This window comes from Schistocerca piceifrons, chromosome 2, assembly GCF_021461385.2.
Source record: "Schistocerca piceifrons isolate TAMUIC-IGC-003096 chromosome 2, iqSchPice1.1, whole genome shotgun sequence".
Classification (NCBI taxonomy): Eukaryota; Metazoa; Arthropoda; class Insecta; order Orthoptera; family Acrididae; genus Schistocerca; species Schistocerca piceifrons.
In genome coordinates this window covers 1,069,048,690-1,069,069,131 of record NC_060139.1, presented here as the reverse complement: position 1 = coordinate 1,069,069,131, position 20,442 = coordinate 1,069,048,690, and positions in this window count along the sequence as shown.

The following is a 20,442-nucleotide window of genomic DNA, read 5'->3' as shown; positions in this document are numbered from 1 at the left end:
ACTCTTCATAAATAAATCTTCAAGACACGTGTTTCAACTTTAGTAGCATACACTATTTTATTAGCTTCCTACACATACAGATGTGAACTTGAGCGTTGACAGACAGTGACTAACATCTCAATAAGATTAAGCTTATTATGACGTCATTGTTGTACAAAAAGAGTATAAAAATTCATTTTTAATTTTTTAGAAACACGACGCAACAACTCGGTTCCAGGATCTTCTGTTGCTCCTTGGCTGTCGACCCGCGACGTATAGCGGCCAGCAATTTCCTCTCTGGTCGCGGCAACGAAGATGCTGTCCCCGTTCGTTGCGCCGATCTCTCCGTACATGAAACACATAAAAAAAAATACAAACTTTTAGATAATTCACATCTTATTACAAATAATAAGAAAACACATAAACAAAACTAAATTAAACTTATAGTCACCTGCAAACTGGGCTGACTTGGTGGATGGGTGACGTTTAATTTCGTCCCACTACACATTATCACCGAATGAGAAATGGCACACTGCAGTAATAACCAAGGTTCGCACCAACAAGATCGAAGACGAACACACTGAGAGTAGCAAGCCGTTGAGGACGTTCAACTTACCAGGAAAGTACTTGGGCTCGAACAAACAGATCGGTATGAATGTTTAGTTACAGGACCATTATGTACCTCTGAATGTGCTGGTGGGTGTCGTTTCTTTGCAAAACTCTGCAGTCTTGCTCTAGATATCAATGTAGATGTAACTGTAGACGCCATACGCAATGCAGCAATCTTAGCTATAAATGTAAGTGCGGAATGTCAATAAAATGCTCCGAGCAATACGAATGACTGCAAAACGTACAGTGAAGAAATGCAAGTTCATCGCATGGCGTATTTGCACATTCTACAATATCACTGTTGAACGCCACGTCAGTGACACTTTTGAAGTTGTTCACTGGTTCACCAATATCGTAGCCAGCGTTCTGCCTCGCGTAACGAAGCATTGGTCTGTATACTTCCATAGATAACTGATTGTAAATGACAGAATGCATATAAATGATAAAGAATCTGTAGTGCAATTTCGGCTGCATATTACTGGAACGTAGTTTAATGAAGTCTGTTATTCTCTTGGCATATATTTTACATTGCCTGAAGAAACACACATCCAGACGTTGTGCATATTTTGTAGTTTTAGGCGGAATGATTTTTAAATCTACATGTTTTCCGCCAGATGCTTCCAGTAGTACTCGTTCATCCTTATGTCCATACCAGGAGTCACAAAGTACTACTGACTTTCTCAACAAACGTGGATTCAAAACTGACAAGAAAACGTCTGCAGATGTTGTTTCGTCATCTTCCCACTGACACTTCCATCGATGACGACATTTGGAAGGCACCGCGTTTTTATTTCCCTTGACACGCGGGGTCCAAACTTTCCACTGGATTCTTGGAAGCAAATATATTGTCTGCCAATCGTTCGTCCATTGATATAGCAACATCGATCGTGTAACTATGTGTTGTACAGTTAACAACATCGCGACAGTGTTTCTCTCCCCTTTCATGGATAGTGTTCTGTCACAAGAAAGTTCATAGTTGAACTGACTCTGATCACAGTTCCATACAGAACTAATATCGATGTTTTCTCTCGTGATATGCTCATTGACGTCAGCTACAAACGTTGGAGCTCTTTCAATCAGCTCTTCTTCGTCATCCTTATCTTTTCTGGCTTGGAGCTTTCTCAAATTAGTAATAAATCCTAGTGAAGCTGTAAAGTTTGTACACCCGAGATTTCTGGCTACGTCCAATGCCCAATGATGTAAATGCCAACAATGAACGTCGGAACTGCATTCTCGCGCTTCATCGAATTTCGCCATTACACGCTCCTTGATGGTCTTGAACAGCAGTGTACGATTTCCTTTGAAAACTGTATTTCCTTCTCTTTTCTTTGCCACGTAATCCAGTATGTTTTTTAATATTGCTTTTAGACTTTAGTTTAGGGTACCTTTTCGGAAGCTTATCGTATGTGTCGAAACCTCTTCCGTGATAATCATCGTACATGTTCTCCAGTGTGTTGTCATCAAACGCCGTGATGATACTTGTAACTTTAAGCTTCTTCTTGGGAGACGGTTGGTATTCACTGTCACTGCTTCCATCGCCTCTTCCCGCACTTGCCGTAGCACTACCGTTTGCAATGAATTGTTCGTCATTGTCATTCCTATCATCATCATTATGCGTTAGTCTTACAACAGTACCTGTTTCTAACTTATGCTCGTATTTCCGCACTATAATAGATACCAGAAAACATGCGAATGATTCGTCTTCTACAACAATACCATCTTCACGAAGAAGGGTTCTTCGTAACTTCATCTCAACCAATCGCAATACATTAGCAGGATTGATTACCCATCGCCGAGCCATCTGACGCTTCAATACCCAAATAATGTCACAAAACGCAACTTCAGAGGCACACTGCACCGTCCCTACTGGTCCCGACTGGGGTACCGGCAGGTCAGTGTGCAATGCGGCATGGCATACGCAGAGGCCTCTAATGGACGAATGCAGAGTTTTGCAGATGCGGGAGTATCACTAGTGCAATAAGAGACCTTTACATTATTTCTCACACGATTTTGGTGTATTTGTGTTTGTTCGAGCCCAAGTACTTTCCTGGTTAGTATCTACTGAAACTTCCTGGCAGATTAAAACTGTGTGCCGGACCGAAATTCGATCTCGGGGCCTTTGCCTTTCGCGGGCAAGTTCTGGCAGAAGTAAAGTTGTGAGGACCGAGCGTGAGTCGTGCTTGGGTAGCTCAGTTGGTAGAGCACTTGCCCGTGAAAGGCAAAGGTCCCGAGTTCGAGTTTCGGTCCGGCACACAGTTTTAATCTGCCAGGAAGTTTCATGCCAGCGCAGCGCACAACGCTGCAGAGTAAAAATCACATTCTTACTATCCAATCTTAAATAATGCGTATACACCGAAGAGCCAAAGAAACTGGTACACCTGACTAATATTATGTAGGGCCCACCCGAGCACGCGTAAGTGATGCATCACGACATGGCATGTACTCGACTAATGTGTGAATTAGTGCTGGAACGAAATGACGCCATGAATCCAGCAAGGCTGTCCATAAATCCGTAACAGTACGAGTGGGAAGTGATATCTTCAGAGCAGCACGTTGCAAGGCATACCTGATATGCTCAATAATGTTCCCGTCTCGGGAGCCTGGTGCCCAGCAGAATTGTTTAACTCCGATGAGCGTTGCTGGAGCTACTCTGCAGCAATTCGAGACGTGTGGGGTGTCGCATTGTCCAGTTGGAATTTCTCACGTCCGTAGGAGTGGATAATGGACAGGAATGGATGCAGGTAATCAGACATGATGCTTACGGATATGTCGACTGTCAGAGCCGTATCTAGACGTATCATGGGTCCCATGTCACTCCAACTGCACACACCCCACACCATTACAGAGCCTCCACCAACTTGAACAGCCTCTGGTTACATGGAGGGTCCATGGATTCATGAGGTTTTCTCCATACCCGTACACGTCCATCCGCACGATACCATTTGAAACTAGACTCTTACGACAGCGCAACATGTTTCGAGTCATCAACACTCCAGTGTCGGTGTTGAGGATCCCAGGCGAGCCGTAAAGCTTCGTGTCAAGCCATCATCAAGGGTAAACGAGTGGGCCTTCGGCTCCAAAGACCCATGTCGATGATGTTTCGTTGAATGGTTAGCACGCTGATACTTGTTGATGGCCCAGCATTGAATTCTGCAGCAATTTGCGGAAGAGTTGTACTTCTGTCTCTTCAGTCGTATTTGGTCCTGTTTTTGCAGGTCTTTTTCTGAATGCAGTGATGTCAGAAACTTGATGTTTTACCGGATTCGTGATATTCACGGTACACTCGTGAAATGGTCGTACGGGAAAATCCGCACTTGATAGCTACCTCGGAGATGCTGTGTTCCATCGCTCGTGCGCCGACTGTAACACCACATCCAAGCTTACATAAATCTTGATAACCTGCCATTGTAGCAGCAGTAAACGATCTAACAAAAGCGCCAGACACTTGATGTCATATAGGCATTGCCGACCGCAACGTCGTGCAGTGCCTATATACATATCTCTGCATTTGAATACGGATGCCTATATCATCTTCTTTGGCGCTTCACTGTACAATTATATTAGTTTAACGGGGTAATGAGAATTGATGGAATGTGATGGCACGCAACCGAATGGTAATCAGTTTGTCATGGAGCATATCGTGAAAGTGGCTAACCCTTAAGGCATACCTGTAGATAGTGTGACAATATGTTTTATAGGCACGCAAGACGCAAACAGCCAGAGGCTGAACTTATCTAGTGATTCCCGGTAGTACGAACTGCACTGTCACACACCTTTCAGCAGGATAGTTTGCTGTAAAGGAATATGGTTTTAGTGCACAGACCATGTACCAAGCAAAGGCAAATTATGCTGGCCGTGTAATGGCCAAAAGTAGTGCCTATACCATATTTGCCGTTCTCTTACGCCGATATTGCTACTCCTGCTTGCCGCGCGGGATTAGCCGAGCGGTCTCAGGCGCTGCAGTCATGAACTGTGCGGCTGGTCCCGGCGGAGGTTCGAGTCCTCCCTCGGGCATGGGTGTGTGTGTTTTCCTTAGGATAATTTAGGTTAAGTAGTGTGTAAGCTTAGGGACTGATGACCTTAGCAGTTAAGTCCCATAAGATTTAACATATTCTTTTTTTAACTCCGGCTTGCTGTGACGCAAATATTCCCCACAGCCCCTGCAACATCACGCACATGAGAAAGAAACGTAGGGGACAGAGCACCTCCTACTTCTCGCAACACAATAAATAATTGTCCAGCTAAATATTGTCCATATTGACAGACGGCGCATTGTATACGAATGCGTTAAGGCACTGATGTTAGTTGGTCTTGATACAACTCTCTTGGTACCTCTAATTTCCAGGGTTCCTTTCACATGCATTTCCTCTTCAAATCCCGACGTGGGAGTCGAAATCAAATTCCTTATTGAACAATAAGATAAGTTTGTTTATCTAATTCACAATTTATCGAGCCCATTCCGCAGTTTGCTGTGCATCGTTAAATTGACGCTTCGTTCTAAATTGTGTTATCTTAGGTTTTCTAATTCTGTAGCACTGTTTGAAGCTAGGCAGCCGTCCACTGCTGACCTTAAAATCACTATAATCTATGTCCCGCACAGTTTGATGTGCTTAACGCAGTAGATCACTATCATGCATATCCTGTAAATTCTATCGTGCATCCTTGAGATGCGCAAACACCAGTTGTTGTAATAAATGCACCTTGTCCTCCCTTGAATATTCGTAGTTTTCTTACGTACTAAATGGTCATTACTCCGTACTTCTTCAAAATCTGTTCATAATTGTGCTTTTTGAAGATATTCGATGTATGGAACTATATTTAGTACCCGCTCCTTGGACAACGATTGTCATTCACTACATTTCACTGAAGATGGGAGTTGCGGCTCCTTGTCTGACAAGAATGATGAACCACATGGCTCAATACCTGTTTCAGTGTCACTTTCACTTCTTAAACACGTATCGTCGTCATTGTACTCCTCGTGTACATTGTCCATACAGAAAAGCGTATATGACACCAAACATTCCACTGACTCATTTTGCAGAATAGATAATATTTCATCTGCCACTTCTCTCTCACTCTGTGAAATTTCTTGGGTTCCTTTCTGATAAAATGTCAACTCTGTCAACTCTTGTAGATATAATGCAATGTTTGCTTAGTTTATCGTTGTCATTGCTCTGTTTGCGCCAACAACATTAGTACTGTAGCACTGTTGTGCCTTGATCATTGACTAGGCTGTTCAACTACACTCTGTGCTCACTGTTGGAAACCTCCAGTCCCGCCCCCTGTTGCCATTAGCAGCCAGTATTGTGGTTCCATGGTAAACAATATTTTTCGAGCATCGAATGCCGTAAACATCACTGGCATTTTGCAGCCTCACACTCGAGACGCTCCTTGTGAGATTGCATTATCTCCAATCTCTGTACCACACACCATCGAGCTGCAGTTGGTATACTGCTGTTCATCCCTGCTTATCGACTGACATGCCAGTGGATCAAAACAAGTAAATGCAGGCATAGCACAGGACAGTGAGCACCAGGTAATAATACAAAGCAACCTAACGTTCAATGCACTGCTAAAGCGCAGTTTACTGAGATGAACTGGGACCATCTATGTAACATGATGGAAAACATAGATGACGACAAAATATGAGCTATCTCATCCTCCTGCAGGCATCAACATGTTTGTTGTGGTGTGGCCATCAAAAATGTTTAAATGTGTGTGAGATCTTATGGGACTTAACTGCTAAGGTCATCAGTCCCTAAGCTTACACACTAGTTAACCTAAACTACCCTAAGGACAAACACACACACCCGTGCCCGAGGGAGGACTCGAACCTCCGCCGTGACCGGCCGCACAGTACATGACTGCAGCGCCCCAGACCGCTCGGCTAATCCTGCGCGGCTGGTGGCCATCATCAGCAAGCACAGGACTGTAACACATAATATCTGGAGGCCGTTTGCAGTGCATTCATTTGCTTCATCCAGGTATTGTGAACTTCTGTCACCTATGCAGTGTGTTGTGGACTATGAAAGACTGGCTGAGTTGGTGGTAACCACACGTAAGGCACTTCGCAATGGATTTGTGAGCTATGTGGATGAGTTACGTCAATGTAAAAATTGATGTATTTGTGCAACAGTGAAGTGTGCTGCCGACATTGCCATAGATATTAAATCCACATACACGCACACACGCACACACACACACACACACACACACACACACACACACACACACACACACACATATATACACATACACACACACACACACACACACATATACACATACATACACACACACACACACACACAGATATATATATATATATATATATATATATATATATATATATATATATATATATATAAAAGAAAACTTATTTTTACAGAATTGTTCTATTTTGTCCAATCCTCTAATCTTTGTTTAGTTCTAGCCTGATTTGGATGTTTATAAAGATGCGTAGCTATCACAACAAAACAGTGCAGTTTCTTTACTGTCCTTCAAAATGCCTAAGCTACATTTATCGCACGTTAATATGGATTTTTGAGAAGGGCAAACACTCTTAATAATTTGAAAAAATTATTTGATTTGTTTCGCTTAGGAATCTTGCACTGCAGTCCAAACCAGTTACTTGAAAATATAAATGATATTCTCTATCAGACAAACAATTCAAGCCATTCATTAAATTGCCAGTGGAGTTCATTCGTCTGCGGAAATATTACTCGCTACAGATTGAAATAATGAATTTCATACGTCTAAATTATTCGCTGACACTGAATTTATTATGCAAAATATGCTCAGGTTTCCAGTACGCAGAACACGAGGAAAGATTAGGTGCAATTTAGCACGAGGACCATTATTCCTACATGGAAGGAATAGAATTCTCATCCCTTCCCGAAAGCAAATTTTTTAGAAATGAGCATGTCACATGGTTTCTGATATTGGTTTTTGAATAACAGCTATGTCTGCTATCTGATGATCTGATGGAAGTTCAATGTTAGGCGTCCATTGCAGTAATTATTGCATCTTTGCTTTTACATATGTTACCTAAAAAATGTATACCCTTCGAAGAAATTGCAAAAAAAAAAAAAAACATTTAAAGCCACACAACACGCTCAGTCCATGGATTTTCCGTTTCTTCCAAATCTCTGGATCCTCCATCACAAACGAAAACAAGAGGTTTGTTCTCTGTGACCATTATAAAGGGATTCAGCTTCACTTAGGTCGTATGTACGTAATTGCTAAATACCAGCCACCATCTTGTATGATCTTTACTTACAGTGAGTTAACCGAATGTAGGTGACAATGTATCATACATCTTGCATTGAACTGCACAGTGGCGTTAGTTCAGAAGATGAATGAAAATGTATTTCCATTGTGTATCGTATGAACAACAGTTCGAGAAATAACATTTGAGTCATCAGAAACATACTTCCACGGGTGTACCTCCCCACATCTCAGATAAATCCTGTATTACAGATTCTTGCGTACGAGCTTCTTATAATATGGTAACACTTCCATTCATGTGATCAAGACGCCATTTCCGGTCATGCCTTCTATATGTGCATGTACATGATCTCCTGCTGTAATCTCTTCGCCTAATAGCATTCTGTGTGATCACGAATTAAAACAAAATACATTTGATCCAGCATTAAAAACTCACACCCGCTGATACTTTAATAAATTATTTCTATACATCGTTTTCCCGGTGTGTACAGTAACGCTATGCATACAGAAAAATCACACTCATTACTTGTCATAATAGTCACCTACGATTACAGACCTCTGACTGAGAACAGGAACTTCTATCCTGTTTCCAAAAATACAAACTGTCTCCATTATTTTTCAAAATACGTAAGATTCCCGGTATAAAAAAACATATGTAACAATACTGTTGTAGCTTAAGGATTGTATAAATGTTTAACAGTAAACATGCCTTCTCTGGCAGGTGGTGACATCATGCGTACACTGGTAAGCGTAGTGCATGGAGTCTGTTTAATAGATCTGCTAAGTCTTCTGATAAGATGTGCGACAGACAGTGATACACATTGGTTTCCGTTATATGCTGAACATGGGAGACATCTGTAGAGATTTACGAGTCAGTAACCCACTCACTGATCTTTTAAAATACCCTCATACATGTCTTCTTGACCCAAGAGTAGAGCATTAACCTGTGATTCAAGGCTCTATGGTGGTACTAAGCATTTTTGATACGAAGAAGCGGTTATTTGTCCACGGTTTAGTTATGTATCTCAAATATAATAAGGCATAAATGATGGAAGTATTCTCAACAATATAGCGTTAAGCGACATGAGCTGTTACTCATCTTAGTCCGGTTACAATCTGTCATAGTCTGGGAAACGTTACGTGGAGCATATATACAATATAAGCTACTGTAAACCTTACAGAAAGTTTACACATGAATTACATGTGCATGTGCTTCTCTAAAGAGCCATCGGAACATGTCTGCAGCCTTGTATGGGATCAGAACTGTCGAAAACGTTGCAAGAAGACAGGAGTTTTGCAGTATGTATTGATTTACTGCATGACGATGCAATTTAGCTGTCATGCTGTAATTTGTCACTTTAATGCATACACACTGCTAATTTCTTTCCTATGTACTTGTTTCGCGGAGTATAAAACACACACACGTTTCTTATCGTAATGTGCAATTATGACTACAGATCTCTGATTTTGAACAAAACTAAATTATAATTTGTTTCAAAATAAAATTGTTTTTATTATTCTTAATCCTCAAAATGCATAATATTCCGCGTACAAGTCAAAGATGGTGCTAGTGTTGTAACATATTTGTTCTACAGCAGTCAGAAAATGCACATGGATGACATGATGGTACTACTACTGATAAAATCGCATCACATGACTGAATGGTGGTGGGTGACCCACAGAGCAGCTGTATCAATATATGTGATTCAGTGGATAGCCTCAGAAGCTCTATAGATTGCATTTGGAAAAATAATTGATAGTCTTTGGGAAATTAAACGGGAATACCTGGAAAAAAGATGATGTATTCCCCACGAATTCGTATCAGGTACATTAAAAGCAATGCTAGACAATGATACCACTATCGTGCATCTGCGGTAGAGATAATAAGAATTTGGTAAGGGAGATTGGGGTACGTACAGTGGCATGCGGGCAATGATTATCTTATATAATCAGTACGTGAGTGGATCGGAAGGCAAATCGATAACACTGTTGAGTTTAACCTCCGCCATGCGCTGTACAGTGGCTTGAGGCGTATGTGTTTCGATGTAGATGCAGGCTGTTCTCACAGTGCTGTTGCTATCGAAAGGATTCAACACCGGCAGGGAGATAGGCAGAGGATCAATGATTGGCACAGTGAATTTAATGGTGACCGAAAATAAATAAATGTAACATACTGCAGATAAATGTGGGAATTAATGAAGTAATGTATGATCACGCTAGTAGCAGTACCTTACTGGGAACAGTAACAACGTAGGAACCATTTAATACCTACAAGTAACCGTCCATACTGACTTTAAGTTGCGTGAACACATTGTACTGCTGGTAAGAAACGTAGATGCAGGGCTCAGATTACTGCAGGTATCCTAAGGACACCAATACCTCACTGAAACAGATAGGGTATGCATAGTGTTGATGATGCACTGAACTACAAGCGACTAAGGTAGAAACAAGAAAAATCGTTTATCCAGAATAAGATATTCACTCTACAGCGGAGTGTGCGCTGATATGAAATTTCCTGGCAGTTTAAAACTGTGTGCCGGACCGAGACTCGAAATCGGGACCGTTGCCTTTCGCGGGCAAGTGCTCTACCCTCTGAGCTACCCAAGCACGACTCAAGCCCCGTCCTCACAGCTTTGCTTCTGCCAGCACCTCGTCTCCTACTTTCCAAACTTTACAGAAACTCTCATGCGAACCTTGCAGAGCTAAAGTTTAGTTCTGCGTATAAAGCTACTGCTAAATATAAAGTGCAGTGTCTGACTTGCTGAGCAGTCAGATAGTGACATCGTAGTATGTTGGCAAGGTTAGATGTCAAATTATACCAGTGAAGGCAAGGCCACCCCAGAAAAACATCTGGTGGCTATACTGCATCAGAAATCATAAAGACACAGTTGGTATAAATGTGAGGTCCTGCCCACTCGTCTCTTATAGGGTGCTTTAAGGTCACTGATTTCTCTGCAGTTATACAACAATTCAAACAAACCACATTAATAGTTTTTATTACAGTAAATAAGATTGGTAATATTATCTTTGGATTTACAACGAGTTGTCGCAAGTGATAGATAACATGCAAATAAGTCAGTGTCCTTCGCTATATACAATGTCATTCTAAGCAATGGATATGGATCACTAATAACTGCAGCACTAGTGTCCGTCTTCTACTGTCCCTTTAAAGTCCGAGGCGTCACTTTAAAGTCTCTTCGGGTCGAGGTTGCGCCTGACGTGCTGCGGTCCCAGTGAGCGGGCTACTGGCTGACGTCGTCCCACAGCCTTCTCTGCTCTTGCGTTCTTCATCTTCGTGCCGGCATTTGTTGTTACGTCGTCGAGTAGGGAGTGCGACCGTGGCAGGAGGCAGGAGTGTGGGTGCTTCGAGGGACCGGAAGATGTGGCTGCAGGAGACGTCAAGCTTCCGATTCGACCCCTCCATCCGGCCTGCGCTCTGACGGGAACGTCCACCGGAAAACAACAGGAAGCTTACGCTTCCACCTCCTGCTGCCATGAACCAGATAAAGGAGGCGGTGACGCTGCGTGTGAGCGCTTCCATCGGTAGAATGGTGGAGGAGGTGAAGGCTCTATCTCCATTAGGTCGTCCCGCGGTGTCGTGATGACACCCTCTGCCGGCTGCCGTGGCCGCGCTATCGTCTCGATCCGTGAATCTGGGACAAGTGACACTGAAAGATCATCGTGCACGTGACAGACGAAGTTGATTTTGATGTTGACGTTACAAGCCATTTCGAACTGAAATAAGATACACGCAAGCGCCAAGTCGACGGTCGATCTCGCCTCGCACCCACCATCTGCTGCCGCTAAAAACCCTGTAAAAGACAGTATCATGAGAAGCGAAGCGATACTTGCGCCCTTCCTTAGGCGCCGGATGCTGAGGAGGGTGGAGCAGGTGGAGCAGCGTCCGATGGCGGCGGCCATGGAGCAATTCCGCCGGCGATGGTCCATCTCGTGGGTGCGAACGGTAGGAGGCAAGAAACAATTGCAGTGCTTGACCCTGGTGAGTGTGGAGCGAAAAGACCATCTGCTGCTTCAATGTTCTGACAAAACGTTCAGCTTCGCCGTTTGACTGTGGCTGAACGGTGCACTAGTTAGATGCTTTATGCCATTGCGTTCACAGAATGTTTCAAATTCATTTGACGGGAATTGACGGCCTTTGTCTGACACTATTACTTCAGGTAAGCTTTCGAGGCAAAAATTTCGATGAAAACACCTGAACTGTACTAAGTGACGTTGTCGAGTTCATAGGCACAGCAAACTTGTACTTGCCATGCGAGTCAACCACAATCAACCAGCGAGTGTTCCAAAGAGGTCTCTCCAAGTCTCTGTGTACACGTTGCCTTAATAATTCCGACTTCGGCCAAGCAGAGAATGTTTGTGACGGGGCGGACTGATTTACCGCACATGTGTGACACTATTACATCATCTGTTTTATTTGGGCAACCATACCCTGTCAAGTAGTGTCGACGCGCTGTTTCGTATGAACAATCGGCGCACTACAGAGTTGTTTAGGCTATGCAGGGAACGAGGGCAAGACGTGCGGATGTAAGTGAGCCAAATGTTCAAATCTGAATCAGCTTCCGTGGTCTGTGCAACTTTCCTATAGTTCAGCGGAAAAGATTGAAGCAGTTCAGGATCCTGAGCATCGATGTGACAACAAGATGTAGCGGAAGCGCCAAAGTCTGTGTCAGGGCCAATGAGAAGACGTGAAACTGCGTCCGCATTACGATGTTAAGCCGTCGGACGATACACAATTTCGTATTGCTATTGAAACAACAGAAAAGCCAATCTTTGCAATTTTTGGGCAGTTCGTACAGGAACTGGTTTCATCGGATGAAACAAGGACTTCAAAGACTTGTGATCCGTTACTAAGTAGAATTTTCTGCCATACAAATAATTGAGGAATTTCATGATACCATACACAATAGCCAAAAGCTCTTTCTCAATTTGTGAATAGTTACACTGAGCTTTGGACAAGACTGTTGATTCGAAAGCAATAGGCCTGTCCTTATCACCAATTCTGTGCCAAAGCACTGTACCGTTTCCGTAAGACAAATCGCCAACTTGCAAGCTAACTAGAAAGTGAAATAAGCAGCGATCACTCAGCAGACCATCTTTAAGTTTTGGAAAGCTACTTGGCACTTACCTGTCCAAGGAAATGGGACATTATTTCGACGCAAGCGATGGAATGGAGCCGCGATTTTCACAGCATTAGCCGGCCGCGGTGGTCTAGTGGTTCTAGGCGCACAGTCCGGAACCGCGCGACTGCTACGGTCGCAGGTTCGAATCCTGCCTCGGGCATGGATGTGTGTGATGTCCTTAGGTTAGTTAGGTTTAAGTAGTTCTAAGTTCTAGGGGACTGATGACCACAGATGTTAAGTCCCATAGTACTCAGAGCCATTTGAACCATTTTTTTTTCACAGCATTCGGTATGAATAGTTCATCTTCCCTAAAACTGACTGAAATTTTGTGACATAGGAAAGGAACTGGCAAATGTCTTATGGCTAACAAATGTGACTGAAGAGGATGTACCACATCGACTGTTTACGACATGACCAAGATACAGTCACACAGGTTTAAAAAAAATTGCACTTGTCTTCTATACTATAGTCCTGCATCAGATAACACACGAAACAAAGCACGTAAATTTGCAATGTGTTCTTCAGGTTTGCGACCTGCTACGACAATACCGTACAAACGGTTTAAATAGTTTGGCGCTTGTGCAGTCAGCCGTTTCAAATGCTATTGGAAAATGGCGGGTACGAAAGCTGTGTCAGTAATAGCAAAAGCAATTCTAAATCGTCCTTTGCGTACGAAAGACCACATGACATCCACCTCTTCACAAACATGATTCATTCCTTTGCTACAGGCCAGCTGCACGACACAATCTACTTACACCTTCCTCTTTCCAGAAACATAAATTTTTTGCTGCGATTCTCGAGCATACGACGTCAGCAGAAGCCCAAGTAGTTAATAATCTTCTTAAATTTGACGCAGTTACCGTCCGCCAGCAAAAAATTCTCAATGTATTCCGTTCTCCTCTTTTTTTGTGAATCTTCGTCAGAAGTTAATTCCGCTCCTTCTTGCGTCGTCGAGTCGGCTTCTCTTCTTCCTCGGTAAGCCTTCACAGTCTTTGAACCACTGAATTGTTCGGACACAAGTCCACCAACGCATTTTACCACGACGTCCCTAGACAGTCTCTGACGATGCACATCATAACACTGACAACTTTGCCAACGTAGCTTCACTTTAATTACTTCTTGTTAAAGTACTTATTTGTTCTCTCTCTTTGACAAACTGCAGTCTAAATATTATTTCAAAACATTTCTTACTGCTCCAGTATATGAACTATTCCTCCAGTAATACGCCTCCATCATACTCTGCTGACTATCAACGCACTATCGGATATCTTCCTCTTCATCTATAGAGCACATGTAATAATTACGACCTAACGAGCAGAGCTCTGGCCCATAACATTATGCAAAAGTAACCATAGAACGAATTCATTTGCAAATAAAGTTTCATACATTCGAATGCGTTCATTCACATTTTATATTTGAACTACAAAGCCAAAACGTGAAAATGTAGTAACCTTACATTGAAAATAAAACGGAGAATACCATCCAATTAACACATAGCAGTCACGCAGGACAAAGACACTTTATATATCGCTGCACGCCTGAAAACGAACCAGGCACTGCGAGTTGACTAAATAGAACTGGGAAAAAAGGGAACAGAGACCTGGTTCAGATCTCTAAGGGTATATAGCGGAAATTAGAAAAATAAGTAATAAAGATAGCAAAAGTAGCGCCAATAATAATATCACTAAGTATAGATCTTCATAAAATTATTAAAAACTTTCTGAGAGTGTAAACGGTTGCAAACAGTGTTGAAATTATATGAGGAAACATCCCACATCAAAAAGTAGAGTGACCGTTACGTTTAACGATTCTGAGTTCTCTTTAAAGGGAAATGTATTTAATTAGTGAGTTACATTAAAAACAACTGCTGGTATACAAAGTTCGGGGATATCTTTGGAGAGTAATATCAGTCTCACACAGATTTAGTCTTAAATACTGGCATAACATTACACACATTGTCCCTGATGTCTTCAAGATTTGTGAAGTCATCTAAAATAAGTCTCACTGGGTCAGGCGCCATTTATGAGACCGACAGGTAGCTTCATTCTGTCCATTAAAGGCTAGTCTCTCGTCTATGTTTCAGACATATGCGTGATGCCAATGAATCTTTTATCGATGAAGGAGATGTTCTGAGAAGTCCGCCTATGAATTACTTTCTAATAAACTACCGAACCACATAGTGATCAAGAATTAACACCTGGTGACGCCAAAAGGATTGCTACGTTTCCCGTACTTCCCGGTTTTCACATGTTCTGACCATCTTGTTTTCAGTTTCACTTTCCGTTGCTGAAGTGCAACATTTTGTCCCGGTTTTTAACGATGCAGCATCGGTTACCGATATTTTCTGAGCGATAGATCGGACTGTACATTGTCATCATAGCTTTTCTTTCAGGCAATAATGAACCTACCATAGAGAGCATTTGCATCACTGCGAACATTAAATTAGTTTTGCAAGAATATACTGAAATGTACAGTCTGAAACAAAAAGATCGCCGGCCGACCACCGCAGAGGCTAGGTTCGAGTCGTCCACTTAGGGTGGTCTATAAAGTCGATCGTCCATCACTTTTCCAGCTCAGTCAATATGCAAGATCTGGCGCCACTGAAGAATGCGGAAGTATCTGGAGAAGTGCTGTCCTTTCATCAAGAGGCTGCCTGGCTATAACTGCTCGTGGTCAAGTGGTAAACGTCGCGCAATGTAGCCATGAAGTCGTTATATGGAAACTATTTCTTTTTCTTTTTAATCCAGTTTCGATTCTCTCCCAAAGTAGTCTCTCAGAATTAATTTCCTTCACTTTCTAATCTGCCTCAAAACCAGAAATCTCAATTCCGCCACACAGGTCGCGGCTGTGTCAACACCAAGTTCACGTTCGAGAGTTCCCAAGCCCTATAGCTGTCCCCGACCGCATTCCACTCGCCAAATTCGTCAGGCGTCGTATGACCAGGCGAATGCGGCGGTACTATTGTGTTTATCAACTGTCATTTTCTAATTTGAAGTTCTTTTATCTTGCAGTTCCATGCTCAATTTTGCATGCTCGGAACTTACGAACAATGCTCAAGAGTTGTAAAATAGAGTCTCAAGTGGAAAAGAAACTCTATTTGCAACATGTTGGCCGCCCGGTGTGGCCGTGCGGTTCTACGCGCTTCAGTCTGGAACTGCGTAACCGCTACGGTCGCAGGTTCGAATCCTGTCTCGGGCATGGATGTGTGTCATGTCCTTAGGTTAGTTAGGTTTAGGTAGTTCTAGGGGAGTGATGACCACAGATGTTAAGTCCCATAGCGCTCAGAGCCATTTGAACCAACTGAAAGCAACAGAAATCAGCGGGATGACAATTATAGCATTTTGGCTTGAACGTCATCATTTCGCTCTCTAAGAATTCCTGTGCAGTATTGTTACTAGCTAAATGATAATTAATTAACACCCTCAGCTGCCCACAGGTGTTGATATACATCGATGGGGACAGCTGAAAATGTGTGCCCCGACCGGGACTCGAAACCGAGATCTCCTGCTTACATGGCAGACGCCCTATCCATCTGAACCACCGAGGACACAAATGAATAGCGTGACTGCAGGGACTTATCCCTTGCACGCTTCCCGTGAGACCCACATTCCCAACTGTCCACAATATACATACGTAATGTACGTAATAGCTATCCCCATCGAGGTATATCAACAACACCTGTGGGCATCTGAGGGTTTCAATTAATTATCATTTATTCTAGAGAAGTTGCACGGTCATCAATGGTATCTGTTCCTTCGAGAACAGTTACTATATATATATATATATATATATATATATATATATATATATATATATATATATTGCCGGCCGGTGTGGCCAAGCGGTTAAAGGCGCTACAGTCTGGAACCGCGTGACCGCTACAGTCGCAGGTTCGAATCCTGTCTCGGGCAGCCATAGACCTTCGCTTGTGCGAATGCGCACAGGTCGCCCGATCTCTTACGAGCATCGTCACCTTAGTGTGCGCGAGTAATGAGTGGATGGGCAAATATCTATTAGATACAAGGTACAAGGGTCGTGTCTATTGAAGCTGGTATTTGTTGCCAACAGCCAAGAACTGTAGGTCTCCTCACCATGGTAACATTACGACGAAAGTCTATTTTAATAAAACATGAGGATACCAATAACAGAGTCCGCAGCTCCTGGTCGTGCGGCACCGTTCTCGCTTCCCGCGCCCGGGTTCCCGGTTTCGATTCCCGGCGGGGTCAGGGATTTTCTCAGCCTCGTGATGACTGGGTGTTGTGTGATGTCCTTAGGTTAGTTAGGTTTAAGTAGTTCTAGGTTCTAGGGGACTGATGACCATAGATGTTAAGTCCCATAGTGCTCAGAGCCATTTGAACCAATAACAGAACGAATGAATAAGATATTACTGATTCTGGACTTTCAAATGGTCTGTACCTATTTGCTGTCCTATGTCACACTGAAACAGTATGCAAAGTTGGCACTTCATAGTATTTATGCACTGATTGTGGATCTGACTCTATGTAAATATCAAGAAACGGGTAAAAATATAGTCTCCGTGGGACTGGAACCATCATTCCATATTGTCACGCTATACGACAAGGAAATATCAACTGAGTTTGTCTTATTTGTATGTCGTCCAGAAACTAACTCGGCGGTCACACTATTGCCAAATATATTCTACATTGTTGCTAACTATCCGTTATACTACGAGCAGAATTAATTCATTATACCAGACGACGTAAAACCAGGAACGGAAGTGAGCAAAAAAAAAAAATGGCTCTGAGCACTATGGGACTTAACATCTATGGTCATCAGTCCCCTAGAACTTAGAACTACTTAAACCTAACTAACCTAAGGACATCACACAACACCCAGCCATCACGAGGCAGAGAAAATCCCTGACCCCGCCGGGAATCGAACCCGGGAACCCGGGCGTGGGAAGCGAGAACGCTACCGCACGACCACGAGATGCGGGCGGAAGTGAGCACCTCTTGTGTCTGACAGAGATGGCAAATGACAGTCTAAATAGCAAAAGTAAATGTAATTAGATTACATTCCCGTATCTGATTTACAGCGTAGTTTCTAATTATACTGAGATGCTCGAACTGCAGATTAAACATCATAAATCAGTAACTGTCAAAATAATTTCTATTTTTCTGTCGTAAGCACATTGAAAACTGGAAAGCTAATTCACCAAACGTGATCCACATGTCTGGAGCGACTCAGCTGGACATACTGCGTACATTATTAGAAAGTAACGTATCTTCTGATAGTTACAGAATATGGAAATGTTTTCCTTAGGAATTCTGTCATTGGTACTGACCCCGAAATGGAACAACACATTCCTGCTTTCATAGCAAAACGTGAACGTCCAAGGAGGAGCTTCGTAAGCTACGAATAACTTTACGTTCCAAATCAAGAATTAGCTGTAAAGTGGGCTCAGAATTGTATGTAAGAATTGATACCAGCGAATATGGGCGTGTTAGTTCGATACGAGCTGATCCTAACGTGAAGAGAAACAATTGTCAGCAGGACAAGGTAAAAGGAACGATTTATGCAGACAGTAATGTCTGGAATAGGTCATCCTTAAGCAAAACAATTTTTTTTCTTTAAGGGGCGCTCAACTGAGCGGTCATCAGCACCCGTACAAAGTCCCAAGTCGAGCCACTGTCACAAATGATGATGATGAGGATGAAATGATGAGGACAACACAAACGCCCAGTCTCTGGGCCTATAAAATTCCCAACCCGGCAGGGAATCCAACCCGGGACCCTGTGATCCAGAGACAGCGACATTAGCCACCACGAGCTGCGGACGGCAAGACATTAAGCTTATAAATACCGAAAGAACGACAATATCTAATCATAATGACTACATTGTAAGCACTGCTGACGTTTCCTTAGTAAGCGAAGGCTCGCCGAGGGGGGGGGGGGGGGGTCCATAGGTCAGCATGGCGGCTGTCAATGTAACACTGGATTGTCGTCTGGGCAAGCACCCACGCGAGCAAAAGTTTCGCTGTTTGCAGTGCTTCACAGTCAGCGCACGGTCGGTGTTGTTAACTGAGTCCCTGATGGTAACATTTATGAACGACGCCCTCATCCTGCCACAGCACTCAGATGTGAATTATCAGTGTGTAATACGACGGTACAGGTGGAAAGATGGTTCTAGTACTTGCAGAGACCACCTATGCGTTGCTAATTCATGACGCTTTTGACTACCACTACGTCTAATTGCAGCTCAGACTTAATTTCTGCTCGTGAAAGACTTGCTCATCAGTGGGTGAACAGCATCCACATCGTGGTGCCTCACACATAACACAGACCCATATTATGTCAGTCAGTCGCTGTGAAATACCATGTGCTCGCTTCCTCTCATTGCCTTTTTTTCTTTGATTCTTTTGTCTTCTTTTGCAGTAGACTGTCACGTCATGCTGAGAGCGATAAAAGATTGTTACAGTCTGACACACCATACTTCACACCCATTGCCTCCCTGCCCAACCACAACGGTAACCGTGGATATTTCCTAAAATATGACACTTGATGCAGTTTCATGCCTACCTTATTCGACTCTTGTTGTCAGCTTTTCTGAGTGGTTACTCTGCTGCTCCTCTGAAGATGAAAGCGTAAGGTAAATACTATTATCTTATTGTGGTGAACATCGAATGTCTGTATTTCTCCAGCTCCAACATTCAAAATGCAGTGAAAATGGACGTCATAAATGCTCTTAATACTGATAAACAATATCATAGCAGTAACTGGCAAAGTGTGGCGAACTGCACAGTCATCTGACGAGTACGAAGTCAAGTGTTTCATAGGATTCCTTCAGTTGATTTTGTTACGGTTGTTTTCGATCAAAGTAGAGAAAGAGAAAAAACATCAGGCTTAAACATAGGTTTGAACTGGATGCATTGATCTGGGTGTGTGGCCACAGTTTCAGCAGTATGCAGCTAGTGAGATATTGTCGTGAATGCGAACAACCTCTCACTGCTTTAGTATTTAGTACAGTCTGAGGTAGAAATTAGTTGATATAATTATTTATTTTGTATTAAATTTAAGATATTGCAACCATTTCAAGCAGATTTTGCTCATCAGAGAGTTATTTAAAGAGAAATGGTCTCAGTATAGTGCTGTTTTGTTCACTGCTTGCCACTGGAGTGGGTATTAGAGTATTTGAGGGGAACCGGTGTCAGAGGGTAGCCAGAAATCGATTGTCAACGGGGCCTTCTGCTGGAGTGGAGCTGTGTCTCGTCATCTGTCATGATTGAAATCACGTTCTGTGCGGGTTGCGGATAACGTTTCTTTAGTTGTTGTGATGCGATATCGTCTAATACACTCTTTATAAGTCAATTGGTCATTTAAGTTTTTGGCATCCCACGCTTTACCCGCATCCATGGCACACTGAATGAGTGGTTTGACATGACACTCCTGCAATGCTTAATCTGACGCTGATTTTTATCTAATTATTCCACACATTCTCGGTCCTTAAACTTAGCCATTTGGCAACA